We start from the raw sequence: 11,349 nt of genomic DNA, 5'->3' as shown, positions 1-11,349 counted from the left end.
TCACTTGACAATATGCCTGAAGTATGAGAGATGAAGTCTGCTCCTTCTGGTTTCCAAGAAGCACGCTGGCTATACTTCTTCCCACATAAATCTACTTTTTTTTTTTTTTTTTTTGGTTGTATTATCTGCATATTGCAGGTTGTTAATGAGTCTTCCTTATCTTGATGCCACATTTTTCTTCTTATAGTCCTGCTGCTCAGATTAGTTGTTCAGCATACAGATTGAATAAATATGGTAAAAGAATACAACACTGGTGCACACTTTTCCTAATTTTAAATAACTTGGTGTCCTCTTGTTCTGTTTGAACAACTGGCTTTTGGTTGATGTACAGTTTCCTCATAAGCACAATTAAATGTTCCAGAATACTCATACTTTACAATGTTGTGCATAGCTTCTCATTATTCATACAAACAAAAGCCTTTGCATAGATAATAAAGTTGTTGTTGTTGTTGTTGTTAGGTGCCATCGAGTTGGTACCAACACATAGCAACCATATGCACAGCAGAACGAAACACTACCCAATCCTGGGCCAACCTCACCACTGTTGACACGCTTGAGTTCATTGATACTGCCACTTGGCCAACCCATCTCTTTGGGGGTCTTCCTCTTTTTCTCTGACCCTCCACTTTACCAAACATGATTTCCCTTTCCAGTCACTGGTCCCTCCTGAAAATATGTCCAAAGAATGAAAGAGGAAATAAATTTGGCCATCTTGGCCTCCAAGGAGCACTCTGGATGCACTTCCTCCAAAATGGATCTATTGGTTCTTTTGGCACCCCATGGTACTTTCAATATTCTTCTCCAACACCATAACTCAAAAGCATCAATTCTTCTATGGTCTTCGTTATTAACTATCCAGCTTTCGTATGCATATGAGGTTATTGAAAATACAATAGCTTGGGTCAGGCACACCTTAGTCTTCAAGCTGTCATTTTTTTTCTTCAACACTTTAAAAAAGTCTTGTGCAGCAGATTTGCCTAATGCAATGCATCATTTGATTTCTTGACTGCTGCTTTCTTGAGTGTTGTTAGTTGATCCAAGAAGAATGAAGTCTTTGACAACTTCAATCTTTTCTCCGTTGATAAGAATGTTGTTTATTGGTCCAGTGGTGAGGATTTTTGTTTTCTTTACATTGAGATGCAATCCATACTGAAGGCTGTGCTCTTTGATCTTCATCAGCAAATGTTTCAAGCCCTCTTCACTTTCCGCAAGCAAGGTTGTATCATCTGCATATCACAGGTTGTTAATGAGTTTTCCTCCAATCCTGATGCCACGTTTTTCTTCAAAGAACCCAGTTTCTTGGATCATATGCTCAGCATACAGGTTGAATAAGTATGGTGAAAGAATACAACCTTGTTGCACATCTTTTTTTTTTATTATTTTAAAACATTCAATGTTCCCATGTTTGAGCAACTGCATCTTGGTCCAGGTACAGATTTCTCATGATCACAGTTAAGTGCTCCGGAATACTCATACTTCGCAATATTGTCCATAGCCTCTCATGATCCACACAATCGAAAGCATTTGCGTAGTCAATGAAGCACAGGTAAACATCTTTCTGATATTCTCTGCTTTCAGCCAAGATTAATCAGACTCAGCAATGATGTCCCACGTTCCACAGCCTCTTCTGAATCTGGTTTGAACCTCTTTAGTTCTCTGTCAATGTATGATTGCAGCCATTTCTGTATTACCTTTAACAAAACTTACTCACATGGGATATCAAAGAGATTTTCCGATGATTTCTGCATTCTGTTGTGTCACCTCTCTTTGGAATGGGCAGAAATATGGGTCTCTTCCAATCAGAGATGAGTGAGTGCCTCCTGTGCTGCCTCTTTCTTGAAAGATTTCAATTTTTATTCCATGAATTAATGGTGCCTTGTTCGTTGCTAATTCCTTCAATGCACCTTGGACTTCATCCTTCAGTATCATTGGCTCTTGATCATATGCTACCTCTTGAAATGGCTTAACATTAACCATTTCATTTTGGGACAGTGTCTCTGTGTATTCCTTCTATCTTCCGTTGATGTTTTATGCATCATTGAATAATTTGCCCAGAGAATCGTTCAATAAAGAAAGTTGAGGCTTGAATTTTTTTTCAGTTCCCCTAGCTTGAGAGATGCTGAGCATTTTCTTCTTCTTCTTCTTCTTTTTTTTTTTTTTTTTTTTTTTATTCCACATCTTTGCACATTGTGTTGTAATATTTTGCTTTATCTTTTAGATCTGATCTTTGAAAAATTCTGTTCAGCTCTTGGACCTCCTCATTTCTTCCACTTGCTTTAGCATCTCTATGCTGGAGAGCAAGTTTCAGTGTTTCTTCTCACATCCATTTTAACTTTTTCCTTCTTTCTGGTCTTTACAATGACTTTGCTTTTTTCATGTATAATGTTCTTGTTGTCATCACACAACTCTTCTGGTCTTTGGCCTTTATTGTTTAATTATCAAATCTGTTCTTCAGATTATCTCAAAATTCCAGTGGGATATATTCAATGTCATATTTTGGCTCTCATGGACTTGTTTTCTTTTTCTTCAGCTTCAGTTTGAATTTGCATAAGAGTAATTGATGGTCTGGTAGTGTAGTGGTTACGAATCGGGTTGTGAATCGCAAGGTCAGCAGTTCAAAACTACCAGCTGCTCCATGGGAGAAAAGATGAGGCTTTCTGCTCCCGTTAAGATTTACAGCCTTGGAAACCCTGTACAGGGGTGCTATGAGTTGGAACCGACCCCACGGCCCATAACAACAACAACAACAATTGATGGTCTGTTCCACAGTATGCTTGTTTTGACTAGATGATATGGAACTTTTCCATCGTTTCTTTCTGTAGATGTAGTCAATTTGATTTCTATGTATTCCATCTGGTTAAGTTCATGTGTATAGTCATCTATAAAGTACATGCAAACCTTTTTTGGGATATTCTGTGCTTTCAGCCAAGAGCTACCCTACAAAAGCAATGATATCCCTTGTTCCATATCCTCTTCTAAATATGGTTTGATCCTCTGGAATTTCTCTGTCGAAGTATGTTTACAGCTGTTTTCACATTAACTTTAATAAGACATTACTTTCAAGGGATATCAATTATATATCTTATGATTTCTGCATTCTGTTGGGTCACCTCTCTTTGGAATGAACACAAATGCAGATCTCTTCCAGTCATTTTGTCAAGTAGTTGCCTTCCAAATTTCTTGGCATATATGAGAGAGTGCCGCCCCTGCCAGATCAGTTTATTGAAAATTTTCAATATGTATTCCATCAATCCCAGTGCCTAGTTCTTTGCCAATGACTTCAATACACTTTGGACTTCTTTCAGAAACATTGGATCTTGATTATATGCTGCTTCTTGATGTTCAATACTGACCATTCATTTTTGGTACAGCGACTCTGTATTCTTTCCATCTTATTTCTATGACAATGCTTTCTGTGTTATTCAGTATTTTTCCAATAGAATCTTTCAATATCACAAGTTCAGGCTTGAATTTTTTCTTCAGTTCCCTTGGTTTGAAAAATGGTGAGCATGTTCTTCCCTTTTGGTTTTCTAATTCCAGGTCTTTGCATATTTCGATATAATATTTTAATTTTTCTTCTTGAGCTGAGCAATGAAAATTTCTGCTCAGCTCTTGTATCTTCTCACTTTTTCCATTTGCTTTAGCATTTCTACCCTGATAAAGAAAATTGAAGACTTCTTCCAACTTCTTCAGTCTGAAATTGATCAAACATGCAATCAAGAGGTATTGACACTTAATAGTGATTGGAATGCAAAGGCTGGAAACGAGAAAAAAAAAAGGATCAGTAGGTGGAAAATATGTCCTTGGTGATAGGAACAATGTTAGAGATCACATGATTGAATTTTGCAAGACCAATGACTTCTCATTGTAAATACTTAAAAAAAAAAAGAAAAAAGAAAAAGCAATTTTATATGCATAGTACACCAGATGGAATGTAGAGAAATCAAATTGACTACATCTATGGAAAGTGATGGTGGAAAAGCTCCATATCATCATTCAAAAAGAGGTCAGTGGCAGACTATGGAACAGACCATGAGTTGCACATATCCAAATTAAGGCTGAAGCAGAAGAAAATTAAAACAAGCCTATGAGAGCTAAAATATGACATTGAACATATATCACCTGAATTCAGAGATCATCTGCAGGGCAGATTTGGTGCATTATACAAAACATTTCAAAAATCATAAGATTTCTGGATGACAACAAGATCATCATATAGGAAGAAATTAAAAGGTCATTAACTAGTCAAGAAAGGAGTAAAGACCAAAACGAATGTCAGAAGAGACTCTGAAACTTGATCATCAGGAAAGAGATGAAAAGTAAATGGCAGAAATGAGGTGGTAAATGAAATGGATAGAAATTTCCAAAGGTCAACTCAAGGAGACAAAGTCAAATATTACAATGAAGTACTCAAACACCTGGTGTTAGAACATCCAAAGGGAAGAACACACTCAGCATTTCTCAAGCTGAGGGAACTGAAAAAAAAAAATTCATACCTCAATTTGAAATAGTGAAGGAATCTATGGGCTAAAATCTTGAATGCTGCAGAAAGCAATAAAAGAAGAAGGAAAGATTACACAAAGTAACTGTACTAGGAAGAAATGACTGATGCTCACACATTTCAAGAGGAAGCATATGATCAAGAACCAATGATACTGAAGGGAGAATTTTAAGGTCCGTTGAAATCATTGGCAAAGAGCAAGGCACCAGGTATTGATGGATTATAAATTAAAATATTTCAACAAAATGATGCAGCACTGGAGGCAACACTCTTCTATGCCAATAAATTAGGAGGAAAACCACAGGACCAACTGATTGGAAGAAATCAATGTTTATGCCCATTCCAAATAGTGGTGCCTCAACAGAATGCAGAAATCTTTGGACCTTATCATTAATTTGCATGCAAGTTAAATTTTGCTAAAGATAATACAAAAATGGCTACAGCCATACATTGACACAGAACTTCCAGTGGTTAAAGATGGATGCAGAAGATGACGTGGAATATGAGATATCATTGTTGATCTCAAATGGATCTTGACTGAAAGCAGAGAATACCAAGAAGATGTTTACCTATGTTTTATTGACTACAGAAAGGCTTTTGATTGTGCAGATCATGACAAGCTATGAACTACATTGTTGACAATAAATATTCCAGAATGCTTAATTATGCTCATGAGGACATTTTTCAAACATAACAGAGAAACACCAATGATTTAAAATTAGGAACTGTGTGTGCCAGGGCTATATTATTTCACCATACTTATTCAATCAGTATGTTGAGCAAAGAATCTAAGAAGGTGGAATGTATAAAGAAAAAAGGTGTCATCAGGATTGGAGGAAGTTTCATTAACAACCTGCAATATGAAAAATTGCTCTCTGAAAGTGAAGAGGACACAAAAATACTTTCTGATGAAGATCAAATACCACACCCTTTGGTATGGCTTGCACGTCAATGTAGAAAAAACGAAAATCCTCACCAGTGGATCTATAATCATCATCCATATAAATTGAGAAAAGTTCGAAGTTGTCAAAGACTTCATTTTGCTTAGATCAACCAACCACATTCATGGAAGCAGCAGTTAAGAATCAAACCATATATTTCATTAGGCAAATCTGCTACACAGGACTTCTTGAAAGTGTTTACAAACAATGATGTCAGTTTGAGGACTAGGATGTGTTTGATCCAAACCATGGTGTTTTCAATAACCTCATATGCATGTGAAAGTTGGACAGTGATCCAGAAAGATGCACAATAACTGATACATTTGAGTTATGATGTTGGAAAATAGTAAAAGTACCATGGACTACCAAAAGAACAAATAGATCTGTGTTGGAAGAAATAGAGCCACAATGCTCCTTTGAAACCAGGATGGCCAGACTTTGTCTCTCTTTCTTCGGGCATAATATCAAGAGGGACATGTCTCTGGAGAAGAATATCATGATTGGTATAGTGGAGGTTAGGATCCGATGAGGAAGACCCCAAACAAGATTAATTGGCAGCAGCAATGGGCTCAAATATAGCAATGATTGTGAGGTTGATGCAGGGTGGGGCAGTGTTTCATTGTGTGTGCATAGGATTGCTATAAGTCCATACTGACTTCATGCCTTCTAACAACAACAAAAATTACGAACATTGTGTGGAGATAATTGATACTGAAACAAAAATATGCTTGTAAATCATATTCATAGAAATGGAATTGCCATTCAAAGGACATGGACATTTTTATCTTATTTAAACTTTTTTTTTATCATGAACTGCATGATTTACAAAGCAGATCATCCATTTTACATTCAACATTTCATATAAATTCTTCTTTAGCTAACTGATTTCAATACCCTCAGTCTAATATCACTCACCCCTCCTCCTTACAATATTTCCTATTTCCATTTATTCTTCATTCCAAAAATTTCCAACCTTTGTTGTTGTCGTTATGTGCCATCAAGAGAGTACCAACTCATATCTACCCTATGCACAACAGTATGAAACACTTCCAGGTCCTGGTCCAACCTCGCAGTCATTGCTACTTCTGAGCCCATAGCTGCCGTCACTGTAGCAATCCATCTCGTTGGTGGTCTTCCACTTTTTCTCCAACCCTCCACCTTACCAAACATGATATCCTTGTCCAGTGACTTCTCTCTACTGATAATATGTCTGCAGTATGAGAGATGAAGTTTGGTCATCCTGGATTCCAAGGAGCACACTTCTTCCAACACAGATTTGTTTGTTCTTCTGGTAGTCAATGGTACATGAGTTTTCACTCTCAGGGGAAAAAAGAGCCAGGTGTAGAAAACCATTATTGCTTAACTCAATTTTTTACTAGAAAAGAGTTACAAGTCTCTAAAAGTAAACTACAATTTGTAGACAAAGAGGTGTAATATCTAGGACACTTGATCAGTAAAGGAAAGCAGAGAAAAAGCTCAGAGCAAATTACAGGGATTGTAAGCTTGTCCCTACCTAAAACAAAGAGGAACTCAAGAAGCTCTTGGGATTATTTGGTTATTGTCAGTTGTGGATTGACTCCTATACCCAAAGAACTAAAGTTTTGCGTCTCAAGTTTTTAGAAGAGGAGCCTGATCCCCTTGTCTGGTCCTCCAATCCCCCCCAGAGATCCAGACTAGAGGACTTAAAACATGCACTGATTACAACCCTGGCCTGGAATTACCTTACTTAGAGAAGTCCTTTCACCTGTTTGAGAGAAGGGTAACCTCCATCCCCTGCTGGAGGCTTCTAATTGTACATACACTGATAGGGCAGCATGGGACCGTCGATCATTGCATCATTTCTGCTTCAAAGTGGTAATTTTATATTACTTCTGCTTTTGGTCCTTTTGATCACACATCTTTCCTGGGGGTGGGAGATTTTCCTCCCTACATCACCTAAGAAGAGGCAACAATCGTGACCATATAACCAAGCTATAAGCATACCCCATAATATTCCACCACTGAGACAAGACCCAACAACACCTGCTACACATTACAGGCGATAAGGGAAGCCTCTCTCCTGTTCATACTACTACTACTACTAATAATAATAATAATAATAATAATAATAACAAAAATGATAACCATGATGAATAAGAGGCAACAAAACTTATCGAAACATGTCAAAAACCAGAAGAGAGTAGCTGATGCAAATGAGCTGGAGACAGACAAAAGCTTTATGGAAGAGGAAGAGTGGGTTCTGGATATGCCTGAGAAAGAACAGAGAAGAATGATATGGAAAAAAATTCAAATGCTCCAAAAAGAGGTGGAGGAAAATAAAGAAGAAGTAAGGAAAGTACTACAGGAGCAATAAAATAACATTGACACAAAATGGGAAACAATTCAAAACCTACAAAAAGATGTACAGATGATCAATAATAAGATATCAGAAATGGACAATAGGCGGAATGGAGAAAGGAGAAAATTAGAAGAGATGGAAGCCAGAACTAGTGAGCTGGAAGACAAATCTCTCAATACTGCCAAGATAGAAGAGCAAGCAGTTAAAAGGATAAAGCAATCTGAAGAGAGTCTAAGATTCATGCTGAATAACATGAAGAGGAATAATATAAGAATTATTGGCGTTCTGGAACAAGAAGAATCAGAGAAGTCCACAGCGGAGATAGTTGAAGAACTTCTGGATGGAAATTTCCCTAACATCTTAAAAGATGAGAAGATAAATAATCAAGAAGTCGAATGTACCCCAGGAAGGATAGACCCCAAAAGAAAGTCCCCAAGACATATAATAATCAAGCTCTCTAAAATCAAAGACAAGGAAAGAATACTAAAAGTGGCCCAGGAGAAGAGAAATATAACTCTCAGTGGCAAGTAAATTAGATTAAGCTCTGACTATTTAGAACAAACCATGCTGGCAAGAAGGCAATGGGGAGACAAATACAAAGCCCTCCAGGAAAAAAAACAAACAAACAAACAAACAAAAAAACTGTCAACAAAGAATCGTCTATCCAGGAAAATTATCAATAAAATACAATGGATAAACAGAGTCTGAGAGATTTTATCAAAACCAACCCAGCACTTCAAAACATCCTAAAGGATTTCTGGGAACTGAAAACCAACAAGAACAGATAACAAACAGAGATTGACAGGTGTGGCAACACCACCTGGAACACAGTCAAAAGATAGCAGAATCCAGAACAGAATAAGACTACAACAACAAACTCAAAGGAGTTGGTAGATCAACTGAAGACCACAAGTATATCAATGTCAAAGAAGGAACAATCGAAGCAACAGAGAGCCAGTTGGTGAGGATGTCAGGTATATTACAGGATACAATGGAGTATCTTAAATGCAGAGAAAAGTTAGGAGACTACAAGGTAACTCCAAAGAAAGTTAATACTTCACAACATACCTTAAAAATGAATTCCCAAGCAGAACAAGCAAATATGGAAACTAAGATAAAACCAACAAGTAATAGCACAGAAAACAAAAACCCAACACAAGAACAAAAGAATGAACAGCACCAATAAAAAAGTAAGATAATGACAGCAATCAATTCATACTTATCGATAAATACATCAAATGTCAATGGATTGAATACATCAATGAAAAGACAGAGAGTGGAAGAATGGATAAGAAAACAAGACCCAGCATTATGCTGCTTGCAAGAGGCCCACCTTACACACAAAAACAAAAACAGACTAAAAGTTAAAGGATGGAAAAAAATTTACCAAGCTAACTGCAACAATAAACAAGCATGAGTGGCAATAATAATCTCTGACAAAGAAACTTTAATATAAAAACCAGCATAAGAGACAAAGAAGGACAGTATCTCATGATCAAAGGGTCAATTGAGCAAGACGACATAACCATAATAAATATATACTCTACCAATGAAAGAGCACCAAGATACAAAAAGCAAATCTTACTAGAATTGAAGAAATAAATACATAAATCTCCAATTATAGTGGGAGATTTTAACAAACCAATCTCGAAAAGGGACAGAACAACCAGAAACAAACTGGACAAACCTACAGAAGAACTAAAAAATATAATCAACAACTTAATCTCATAGATGTATACAGAGCATTCAATCGAACAACAGCAAAATACACATTCTTCTCCAGTGCGCATGGAACATTTTCCAGAATTGACCATGTGTTAGGTCACAAACCAAGCCTCCATAAATTTACAGGCATCAAAACTCTACAGAGCATCTTCTCAGACCACAATGCTGTAAAACTAGAAATCAACAACAAGGAGACAAAAGCAACAAAGTCAAATACATGGAAACTGAACAACGACCTGCTGAAAAGTGACTGGGTAAAAAAAGAAATAAAACGTCAATTCACACAGTTCCTAGAAAAAAAGAGAATGAAAACACAACATACCAAAATCTTTGGGATACAGTGAAAGCAGTGCTGAGAGGACAATTTATTGCGATAAATGCGCACATCCAAAAGAGGAAAGATCCAAAAGAGGAAAGAAACAAAATCAACACATTCACATAACATCTTCAACAATTAGAAGCAGACCAGCAGAGGGAAACTACAGTCACCAAAAGACAGGAAATAATAAAGATAAGAGCAGAAATAAACAAGATGGAAAACCGAAAATCTATAGAAAGAATCAATAGGACAAGAAGCTGATTCTTTGAAAGGATTAATAAAATTGACAAACCGTTGGCAAAATTAACAAAAGAGGGAGAGGACACAAATAAACTCACATCAGAAACCACATAGGTGAAATCACAATAGAACCAAACAAAATCAAAAAGATAATAACAAAATACTGTGAAGAGCTGTACTCCAAAAATTTGAAAATTTTGTTGAGATGCAAATATTTCTAGAAAAACACAACCTACGTAAACTTACTCAGAATGAAGTAGAAAACTTTAACAAACCCATAACAAAAAAAAAATTGGCCAGGTAATCAAAAAACTTTCAACCAACAAAATCCCAGGCCCAGATGGCTTCTCGGTTGAGTCCTACCAAACTTTCAGAGAAGAACTGTCACCAGTTCTACTCAAATTATTCCAGGACATAGAAGAGGATGGAAAACTCCCTAATGCTTTTTATGAAGCAAGCATAACCCTCATACCAAAACCAGGGAAGGACATCACTGAAAAAGAAAACTATAGACCAATACCCCTCATGAACATAGATGCCAAAATTCTCAACAAAATCCTAGCCAATAGAATCCAACAGCAAATGAAAAAATAATACATCGTGACCAAATGGGTTTCATAAAAGGGATGCAAGGATGGTTCAACATCAGGAAAACAATCAACATAATCCATCATATAAATAAGAAAAAGGAAAAGAATCACACGATCATATTGATTGATGCAGAAAAGACGTGACAAAATCCAACAGTCATTCTTGATAAAAACACTCAACAGAGTAGGAATTGAAGGGAAATTCCTCAACATAATAAAGAGCATATATTCAAAACCAAGAGCCTACATCACGTTCAATGGAGAGAAACTGAAAGACTTCCCCCTGTGAATAGGAACCAGACAAGGATGCCCTTTATCACCACTCCTATTCAATATCATGCTGGAAGTCTTAGCCAGAGATATACGGCATGATCGAGAAATTAAAGGCATCCAAATTGGCAAAGAAGAAGTAAAACTCTCCTCATTTGCAGACGACATGATCCTATACATAGAAAACCCCAAAGCCTCAGTAAAAAAAAAAAAAACAACTGGACCTCATCGTAAGATTCAGCAAAGTGATAGGGTATAAGATCAGCATACAAAAATCAGTTGGATTTCATTATAGCAACAGCAATAGCGATGAAAAGGACATTAGGAAATTAATACCATTTACAATAGTCACACAAAGTATGAAATATTTCGGAATAAACATAACCAGAGAAAAAAAGGACTTATAAAAAGAAAATTTAAAAACA

Source organism: Chrysochloris asiatica, unplaced genomic scaffold (assembly GCF_000296735.1).
Source record: "Chrysochloris asiatica unplaced genomic scaffold, ChrAsi1.0 scaffold00640, whole genome shotgun sequence".
Taxonomy (NCBI): Eukaryota; Metazoa; Chordata; class Mammalia; order Afrosoricida; family Chrysochloridae; genus Chrysochloris; species Chrysochloris asiatica.
Note: the sequence above shows the minus strand (reverse complement) of the source record.